Source organism: Saccopteryx bilineata, chromosome 6 (genome assembly GCF_036850765.1).
Source record: "Saccopteryx bilineata isolate mSacBil1 chromosome 6, mSacBil1_pri_phased_curated, whole genome shotgun sequence".
NCBI lineage: Eukaryota > Metazoa > Chordata > Mammalia > Chiroptera > Emballonuridae > Saccopteryx > Saccopteryx bilineata.
The window spans coordinates 163,172,705-163,183,972 of record NC_089495.1 but is presented as its reverse complement, the minus strand read 5'-3'; the positions used below and the strand labels follow the sequence as shown (position 1 = coordinate 163,183,972).

At 38.6% G+C, this 11,268-nt stretch overlaps 1 non-coding gene across 1 annotated transcript; it reads left to right on the top strand.

The window, feature by feature from the left end:
• The first annotated feature begins 8,976 nt into the window (after window positions 1-8,976).
• TRNAI-GAU (transfer RNA isoleucine (anticodon GAU)) lies at window positions 8,977-9,052 on the top strand. Its single transcript has one exon. It is a non-coding gene; the product is annotated as a tRNA-Ile (tRNA).
• The last annotated feature ends 2,216 nt before the right edge of the window (window positions 9,053-11,268 follow it).

The following is an 11,268-nucleotide window of genomic DNA, read 5'->3' as shown; positions in this document are numbered from 1 at the left end:
GGCACAGTAGAGGGGCCTGTGGTGGGGAGAAAGTCAGGGATATCCCTGTGTACAAACTGTCATGTTGTTGCTTTCCCTCTTTAAAACATGGTAAAGAGGCTGTTTACAGTGAACTGCTGACATCAGACAAGGTTGGGGTGGGGGTGGAGTGAGGTGGAGACAAGGGTCATGTTTTCTCAGGCTTTAATAAAATCAGATTTTAGAGAGACCATCAGAGCTTGGTTTGGATAGAACTCTGTACAAAATATAGTGTAATTCTGATTTATACTGTCATAATTTAAAATTTTTAAATTCCTTCATAGAGCTTTTAACTTGTATCCCATTACAAGACCATACCTTTGACACTTATAAACTAATATTTTTAATAAATTCAACAGTTACCTTGTGAAAAGACAACCTTGTTGCACTGTATTTTGGTACATTAAAGGCATTATGTGTTAGATGCAAACACAGAACTCTTTGATAACCCATTTTCCCCCAACATTTTATTATAAAAAATTTCAAATATACAGAAAAGGTGAAAGTGAACCCCATTCAGCTACTACGTACACCCTACAATTGTTCAATTTTGCTCTAGCTGCCTCATCACAAGTCAATCCCTCTGTCTACCTATCAGTCCATTTGAGTTGGCATCTAACTCAAAGATAAACAACTTTCCTTCCCCTACACACATCAGCATGCACATCAGTAACCAGAGATCAATATGTTTACGGGGATTATTAGGCAAAACATACATAATTTCAGCTTTACTATGAAGTACATCATTCTATGAGTTTGAACAAACATGCACCTATAGCCAAACCTCTCTCAAGATACACAACATTTTATCACCTTAAAAAGTTCTTTGTTCCCTTCCAGTCAATCTAGACCCACCCCTAGCTCACCCCCTCATCCACGCCATAAGAAACAACTATTGATGTTTTTCTACCATAGTCATAAACCATCTTTGCTATTTCTATCTTAATATTTCCTGAACCTTGACAAGTAAAAGTGGTCTAGTATTCTCTCAACTCCTGTGAGGTACAGAAAACTACCTTACGATTCCTATTTTCCTTTTCTTTTTTTTTTTTCCTTCTTTTTTCAAGTAAGAGGAGGGGAGATGGAGAGACAGACTACTGCATGCGCCCTGAACAGGATCATCGGCAACCCCTGTCTGGGGCCAATGCTCTTCCCATCTGGGGCCAAGCCTGCAATCGAACTGTTTTTAGTGCTTGAGGAGGAGGATCCATGGAGCCATCCTCAGCACCCAGGATTGAAGTGCTGGAACTAACTGAGCCATGGCTGTGGGAGGGGAAGAGAGAGAAAGTGAGAGATAATGGGGAGAGTGAGGGGTGGAGAAGCAGATGGTCGCTCTCTTGTGTGCCCTGACCAGGAATCAAATCCAGAACATATACACATGCCGCACTGACACTCTACCACTGAACTAACTGGCCACAGCCATTATTCCTTTTTAAAAATTACCAAATCATCAATATGACCCTCTGATTCTAAGAAAGTAGAGTAAAGATTCCAAGTAATTAGCTAGTTTAAGCCCCTGGATACAAGATGTCATTTTTCTTTCTGAAAACAGGAGAAATTAAGCCTGCTGATGTGACTCAGTTTTGTTTGTTTGTTTATTGCTTTTTTTAGGGAGAGAGAGAGGAAAGGAAAGAGACAGAGAGAGAAAGAAAGAAATATCAGCTTGTTGTTCTAATTATTCATACTGTCATGGTTGATTCTTATTTGTGCCCTGACTGGGAATCAAACCCACAACTTCAGCGTGTTGAGATAATGCTTCAAACAACTGAGCTACTGGGCAGGGCTTGATGTGGCTGTTTTTATGGGCCACTTCAGAACAGACCAATGATTGACCATATGCTTCTGTAGAGAACATATGATTCTTTGAATCTTTTAAAAAAGGAATTCAACCCTCCAGAAAAGAAAATTAGGCATTGATAAGAGTTCTAATTTTTCAGGCAAAAATTATCAATGCATAGTAAAATAGGTAGAATTTTAAAGAATGTGACAATATTTACATAGAATCAAAATGTTTCCCCACAAGATACTTATTAATTTCACAAGCAAATATAGTAACTTGGCAACGGAGAAAACAGGCAGACATCACCTTAACCAATGATGAAAATTAACATCTCCAATGATTGGACAAACTCACACAAAGAGCCTTCTGAGAGGATGCACAGAAAGGGCACATCACTAGATATGTGCAATGTGTTACCAAAATTCACAATTTGAATCTAATTATAAGAAAATATCAGAAGAGCTCTGGCCAGATTGCTCAGTTGGTTAGAGCATTGTCCCAAAGCACAGAGGTTGCTGACTTGATCCGTGGTCAGGACACATACAGGAACAGCTCAATGTTACTGTTTCTCTCTCTTCCCCTTCCTTTCTCAGTAAATAAATAAATAAATAAAATTTTAAAAGAAAATATCAAAAAGAACCAAACTGAGAGGAATTTTATAAAATAACTTACTCTTAGAACACTCTGCAACATCCAAGATGGTACAGAGTGGATGGAAGATCCTTCTCCAAGAACCAAACTGGAATTGCAACTAAAATATAGAACAATTAACTTAAATAACCAATGGAAGGATAGTAGAACCGAAGTCTTATAACCAAGGATTTACAGAAGAAGCCATATCTAGACTGGTGGGAAGGGCAGAGATGCAAAATGGGCTGGCCCCACAGCCCCACACCAACATGATACAATTGAGATTTTGAGGGATATCCCAATTGCAAAGGTCTCAACTCCACAGTGGTTTCTACAGCCCAAAGCAGGAAACCCAAAGCCAGGAAGAGAAGTCCAAATAACATCACTCATGAAAATCAATGAGTATTCTGTCTACCAGGGATAGATGCGAGTCTGCTAGAAACCTAGGTGCTATCTTAAAGAGCAAGTGAAAAAAAAAAAAAAAGAGCAAGTGCATAAAATCTTGCTCACAGACACTCACCCTGGGCTCAGCAGATTAGAGTTGTGTGAGGAGAAACTGGGTTAGTGGCTCTGGAGAAAGACTTGAAGGGATCCTCTGAATACCTATCCCATGCTGCCCACAGATACCATCTTTCTTGGGTTGAGCACTTCATGTGGCTCCCCTTGACTCCCTGTGACCCAGCTCTGATGAGATAGGTCTGTTGAGGAGGTCCCACCAGAATCAGAGGCAGACTGAGTTGTTTTTTAAGGGGATATTTTTCCCTTGCATGCCTAAATGGGGAGACCATTGTTAAACAGAGTCGTCCATTGACATAGACAAATCATGATCTGTTTCAGCCTGATAAACTCTGCTGGCCTCACCCTACAACTACCTGCCTGAGACCCCACCTTACTATTCTGGGACTTCTGCTGAGTGGCCTCAGACCCAGTACTGACACTGAATTTTCTGTAAGAGACATTGTTGGAACATATGGCAACATCCAATTAAAATATATAAACTATAGGTTTTCTTGGGAAAAGACCCAAGATGGTGGCAGAGTAGGTGGATGTTATACTCACCTCTTCCCAGGACTAAATTGGAGTTACAACTAAATTTAGGAACAAGCATCTTGAATAACCAACTCAAGACTAAAGTAAAAAGAATCTTCTAACCAAGGATTCACAGAAGAAGCCACATTGAGACTGGTAGGAAGAGTAGAGACATGAAAAAGCAGGCCCCACTACCACAAATGGTGGCTGAGATCCCAGAGAAATACCTAACTCAGGTGCAGGGGATATCCCCTGAAAAGTGTGGAGCCTAAACCCTAAGCTGCTCTTCTTAGCCCACAGCACTATAGCCGGGAAGAGATACCTGCCTAGCATTTGACTGTGAAAGCAGTGAGGTTTCTGTCGCCAGAAAGAGACAGGAGTCAACAAAAACACGGGCTCCCTGTTAAACGGCTAATGCCCAAAATCTCACTCAGACACTTACCTTTTACTCCAGCAAGGAAGGGCTGAGAAAACAAGAGTCACATGAAGAGACTTGGGGGCTTGCAGCTCTGGGGAGAGACACAGGAAAGACAGCCATGAAGATCCCTGTACTGAGTAATTCTCTAATACTGCAGTTACAATAGTTCTTGGATGGAGCACTCCCTTCTGTACTGCATTAGCCTGGGGAAAGACAACAGCCCAACCCTCTGGACTCCCCCCTTTCCCCTTCTGCAGATATTAAACCCTGCTGAGGAGTCAGAGCCTTGGCCAAGGAGCAGAGGCCTGGACAGACTCAAGGGGTGACAGTGACTCAGTTCTCTAGCTTTGAGGTGTAAACCATCCCCACCATGTTTTCCTGAATCTGACTGGCACTTTTTCTCATGAGAGATTAGGTAGAACCACTCTCCTGGTTGCCAGAAGACTAACTCTCCAGGCTCCAGAAGCCCCACCTTGTGACTTTTAGTAACTCCACCCCGCTGAGGCAGAACAAAATCCAGAACAGATTGAGACCTGTAGCTCAGGGTGAGGGGGGGCGGACACACCACCTTCCCTGAAGCCTGAAACACACTTATTCCTCAGGGGAAATCCACTGCTTCATCTTCCTGAATCCACAGGCAGCTGCTTCAGTGACTGAACCTAACAGGCAGCCAGCAGATGAAGGCAGCCAGAGGTGGATCTCAAGGTGCCTTGGGACTTTTGTTGACATGCCCCTAGGCCCAGCGCTGGTAAAAAGCCAACATTGGTGTGCAGTTGAGTTCTTCTGGCATGCATTTAAGCAGAACAGAGGCAGCCATAAACTGTAGATTGCTTGTAACTCCAAACAGGTTGATGAGGGCCAGTTATTGGCAGTGTCTTTCACTGGTTTGTACCAGGTTCCCTCCCAAGAGGACCATAGCCCCCAAATCCAGTGTCCAGCCACAGACAACATCATAGCAGTGCCAACTAGCATTATTAATAACATATCCAGAAGGGAGAACTCATTAGGCACCAAACTCAGCTGAGGCAATTTCCACTTCCTATGGCCAGCACTTGCCCAGTGACTCTCATGCACTGGATGAGGTAGAGCTTCATAGTCAGCCAGCCCAAGTCCCAGATATGCCATCCCACTGGGTTTATTTCCACAGAGGAAAAGGCAAGAGGCTTAGGGCTCAGACATTCAAAGTGTGAGTTCCCTACAGGGGAGAATGACATCAGAGTAAAGGTGGCATGAGAGATACTCCTGATCTCTCCCTTTGAAATTTCAACAAATTGAACAACTATAATGCATTAAAGGAACCTGAGCTGGACTGACAGGTGTACCTGAAAGATCTGTGCACCAAAAGGACTAAAGGTGGGACAGGTTAAAAGGGGGGGGGGTGGAGAGAAGATAAAATGTATTCATGGTTAACTCAGGAAAGGAGACAAACCCGGAGTGACTGGGTTTTTTTTCTCTACCAGACTATGGAAAGAAGGGAAGTTCAGGCTGTCCGGATTTTGTCTGAGGTATACAGAAAGGAAAACTCAAAGTGACAGGGTCTCTTTCTGATGAGAGGAAGGGTGAGATAGAGGAGCAGAGGGGTATATACAGAACCAAAGCAACCAGAGCACAGGATCACAGTCAGTGTTCCCACAGTCTGCCTGCAGCCTGCACATGGCAAAGTAAAGTGCAACCCCCAGCCGGTATGAAGAGTGGCAGAGACAAACCCAACAGCTACCTCTCCAGAGCCACTCTCGCCCCTGAAAAACAGAAGTGCTCCACATCTGGTCCCCTGGTCTGTTGAGATGTGGGAAGAAGTGCCCAGAGACCTGAGATCTCCATTGCTAGAGCTAGAAAGCTGTAAAGCTAAGGCCATAAAGTTGTAAAGCTGAAACCATAAAGTCATAAAGCTGAAGCCTTAAAAGCTGAAGCCAGTGGTGGGATTCAGCTGGTTTGCACCAATCAGGTTCAGCAGAACCAATATCTAATTTTTTGTTGAGTTCTGCAAACTGGTTGTTAAAATGGCACTTGTAATCAGGGTTCTCTCTAAGGTGGGCCTCTGGGAAGCTGCCCAGTGTGGAAATCACAAATTTACATTCTTTACTCTTTTTTAATGTTCATCTGTGCAACAGCATATTCTAAGCACCCATAGTAATGTTCATTCCATCCATAGGTGAAAAAAATTGCAAGTGAGGATGTCAATCAAGAAGCAATATGGAAATATCTTAAATAATAGTTTTATTGTTTTTGGTCAGGTATTATTTAATATTTTTTCATTAATATTTAAAATTCTTTCTTATAACACAATCTAGTTTTGTGTGCCTCTTTTGTTGTTCTTATTTACTAAATGCATGGAATAATAAACTACTTTTTTGTATATCATTTTTTATACTTAAAATGGACATTAGGGCAGAGAACCAGTTGTTAAATTATTTGAATGCCACCACTGCTGAAGCTGTAAGCCATCATAATACGCCCCACCCACCAACATGATGCAGCCCCACCTACATCATTATGACAGCAACATATCAGCAAGGGACAGCCCAGGAATCTCACAGAGCTAAAACTGGTAATACAGAAACACCTACTAGAAGAAAACATTAACCTCTCAAAAGCAAAATTTATTTTTCCTTTTTATTTTTATTTTTTCCTTTTCTCTCTCCTTATTCTTTTTTTCCCTTTTCACTCTTGAATGTAATTTTCTTTAAATTTAAATTTTTATTCTTATTTTTTGTGGGTGTTTTGTTTGGTTTTTAGGGGTTGTTTTTGATCTTTGTTTTCTGTGGTTTTTCTTTTTTACTTGTCATTATTTTAAAAACTTATAATTTTCATTGTATTTTTTATTTTTATTTTTTAAGTTGCTTTCTGTTAAAATTCCTAACAATACCATTTTTAAATACCATCAAGGAAGAAGAAATTGAATACCAAGACTACACAAGGCAGACAAGTAATTCAGAAGGAAAATGAAAAATCTCCAGAAAGCAATCTCAATCATATGAAAACCTTTGAATCAAATGATAGAGAATTCAAAATTGAAGTTCTAAAAATACTCAATGAGATGCAAGAAAACACTGACAGGCAATTTTATGAGCTCAAAAAACAAATTAATGAACAAAATAAGTACTTTACCAAGGAGATTAAAACTTAAAAAAAAAACAGAGGGAAAGAACTCAATACATAACTTGATAAATGGGGTAGTAAGTTTAGCTAATAGAACAGGCCAAATAGAGGACAGAGTCAGTGACATTGAAGACAGGCAATTAGAGATGCTATAGAGAGAAGAAGAGAGAGACTCATGAATTTTAAAACAATCAGAGAGCTCTACAAAAATTGTCTAAATCCATCAGAAAGAGCAATATAAGAATAATGGTTATATCAGAAGAACACAAGAAGAGGTAAGGAAAGGAGAACCTATTCAAACAAATAATTGATGAGAACTTCCCAAGCCTATAAAAAGAGTTATATCCTCAAATCAAAGAAGCAAACAGAATACCGCATAACCTCAACCCAAACAGAATTTCTCCAAAGAACATTGTAATAAAATTGTCAATAATCAATGACAAAAATTATCAAGGCAGCTAGGAAAAAGAAGAATATAACATATAAAGGAAGGCCCATCAGGTTATCATCAGACTTCTCAGCAGAAACTCTACAAGCCAGAGGAGAGTGGACCCAAGCATTCAGCATACTGTAAGAGAGAAATTACCAGCCAATAATATTATATCCATTAATGTTATTCTTCAAATATGAAGGAGAAATTAAAACTTTTGCAAACATGCAGAAGCTGAGAGAATTTATCACAAGAAACCCTGCACTACAGGAAATATGCAACAGGATTATTTGGCCATATAAAAAGGACAAAACACCAAACTAAAAGTAAAAGCTCCAACAAGGTCACAATAAAAACAAAGATAATCTATGATAACAATAACATGAAAAAGGAGAGGATAAAGATTTGCACTAGCAAAGGAGGACGGAGAGCATAAGCACTCATAAGACAAAGGACACATGTACATATGAAAAATTTTTTCTTAATAATCTAGTAGTAACCACCCATGAAAAAGCCACTACTGAAACACACAGCTTTTAGAAAGAAGAAACAGGGGAAAGATATATGGAATACCAACAAACAAAAATAATTGACAGAAACACTCACACAAAAAGAACCAAATGAGGTACAGAGCTACCAAAAAACAAAACATAAAATGGCTATAGGAAATCCTCAAGCATCAATAATTACCCTAAAAGTAAATAAATTGAATTCACCAATAAAGAGGCACAGAGTAGCAGTTGGATCAAACAGCAAAACCCAAATGTATGTTGCCTTTAAGAGACTCATTTAAACAGCAATGACAAAAGTAGACTCAAAGAGAAATGTTGGAAGATGATTCTCTAAGCAAATAAAAAACAGGTGTGGCCATATTCATATCTGACAATGCTGACTTCAAGACAATAAAGGTAACCAAAGACAAAAATAAATATTTCATAATGATAAAAAGGACATTATATCAAGAGACATAAAACTTCTTAATACATATGCACCCAACCAGAGAACACCAAAATATATAAAACATCTACCAACTGTTCTAAAACTAAAAGTAGACAAAAACACAATAATACTTGGAGATTTCAACATACTTTGATGGCTTTAAATAAATCATCCAAACAGAAAATCAATAAAAAAAAAATCTGCCTTCAACAACACACTAGACCAAATGCACATAATAGACATTTACAGGATATTACATCCAAAAACATCGGATTATACATACTTCTTCAGTGTGTATAGAACATTCTCAAAAAAAGACCATAATTTGGGCCACAAAACTAACATCAACAAATTCAGGAAGATTGAAATTATATTAAGCATAAGCATATTTTCTGATATGACTTTAAAATTAGAATTCAACTGCAAAAAGGAAGTAAAGTAACCAAAATGTGGAAATTAAACAACATACTTCTAAATAATGACTAGGTCAAATAAGAAATAAAAGCAGATATCAAAAGATATATGCGGACAAATGAAAATGACAATACAACATATCAAAATCTCTGGGATGCAGCAAAAGCAGTAATAAAAGGAAATTTTCTATCATTACAGGCTTATATCAAGAAACAAGAGGCCCTGGCCGGTTGGCTCAGCGGTAGAGCGTCGGCCTGATGTGCAGGGGACCCGGGTTCGATTCCCGGCCAGGGCACATAGGAGAAGCGCCCATTTGCTTCTCCACCTCCCCCTCCTTCCTCTCTGTCTCTCTCTTCCCCTCCCGCAGCCAAGGCTCCATTGGAGCAAAGATGGCCCGGGCGCTGGGGATGGCTCCTTGGCCTCTGCCTCAGGCACTAGAGTGGCTCTGGTAGCGGCAGAGTGATGCCCCGGAGGGGCAGAGCATCGCCCCCTGGTGGGCAGAGTGTCGCCCCTGGTGGGCGTGCCGGGTGGATCCCGGTCAGGCGCATGCGGGAGTCTGTCTGACTGTCTCTCCCTGTTTCCAGCTTCAGAAAAAAAAAAAAAGAAAAAAGAAACAAGAGAGATCCCAAGTAAACACCACATTTTAAGGAACCAGAAGAATAAGAACAAAGGCAACTCAAAGTCAGCAGAAGAAAGAAAATAGTAAAAATTAGAGCAAAACTCAATGAAATAGAGAACAAAAATACTATAGAAAAATTAATACAACAAAGAGCTTGTTCTTTGAAAAGATCAATAAAATTGACAAACCCCTGGCTAGACTCACCAAGTAAAAAAGAGAAAAAACTCATATAAACAAAATCCAAAATGAAAGAGAAGAAATTGCTATAGTCATCATAGGTATACAAAGGATCATACTAGAATACTGTGAAAGACAATATGCTACCAAATTCAACAACCTAGAGAAAATGGATAAATTCCTAGAACTATACAATCTTCCTAGACTGAGTCACAAAGAGCTGGAAAACCTAAGTAGACCCATAAGCAAAAAGGTAATAGAAACAACTATTAAAAACCTTGCTAAAAATAAAAGTCTAGGACCAAATAACTAAACTGGTAAATTCTACCAAACATTCAAAGATTTGGTACTTATTCTACCCAAAGTCTTCCATAAAATAGAAGAAACAATACTGTCTAAGAAATTTTATGAGCCCAACATAACCCTCATTCTAAAACCTTGCATGGACACAACACACACACACACACACACACACACACATTACAGATCAGTATCTCTAATGAATACAAATGCATAATCCTAAACAAAACACTAGCAAATCAAATACAACAACACATTTAAAAAATAACACATCATGATCAAGTGGAATAAATCCTCTTGTCCAGAAGCACAACAATGGTTCACCATACCTAATGGATCAACATAATACACCACATCAACAAAACAAAGAACAAAAATCATATGATCCTATCAATAGATGTAGAAAGGCATTTGAAAAGCTATAACATCCCTTTATGTTTAAAAAATCAGTGAAATGGGTATAGAAGGAAAGTACTTCAACATAATAAAGGCCATTTGACAAACCATCAGCTAATATCATAACACATAGTGAAAAAATAAATGCTATTTCTCTAAAATCAGGAACAAGACAAGGCTACCTACTCTTTCTACTCTTACTCAACATAGTTCTGAAAGTCTTAGCTAAAGAAATTAGGCAAGAGAAAGAAATAAAAGGCATCCATATCAGGAAAGAAATAAAGATATCACTTTTTGCAGAAGACATGATTCTGTATATAGAAAACCCCAAAGACTCTACCAAAAAGAATGATTAGAAACAGTAAACCAATACAGTAAAGTCACAGAATAAAAAATCAACATATAAAGTTAACTGCTTTTTTATATGCCAATAATGAAACTTTGAAAAATAAACTGAAAAAAATATATAATTTCTTTTACAGTTGCAACAAAAAATATAAAGTACCTAGGAATAAGTTTAACAAAGAATGTGAAGGACCTATGTACTGAAAACTACAAAGGGTTATTGAAATAAATTGGAAAAGATACAATGAAATAAAAAAAATTCATTTTCATGGATTGGAGGAATCAACATAGTTAAAATGACCATATTACCCAAAGAATTATATATGAATTTAATGCAATTCCCATCAAAATCCCAATGTCATTTTAAAAAAACAACAAAAAATCATCAGATTTGTATGGAATCATAAAAACTCTAAACAGAAAAAGCAATTTTGAGGAAAAGTAATAAAGCCAGAGGAATCACAGTATCTGACTTCAAATTATACTACAGAGCCACGTTAATCAAAACAGCATGGTATTGTCAGAAAAACAGACACACAGTCCAATGGAACAGAATTGAGAGCCCAGAAATAAAAGCACATTTATATGGACAAATAATCTCAACAGAGGACTAAAAACACACAATGGAGAAAAGAAAGCCTTTTCAATAAATGGTGCTGGGAAAATTGGAAAGC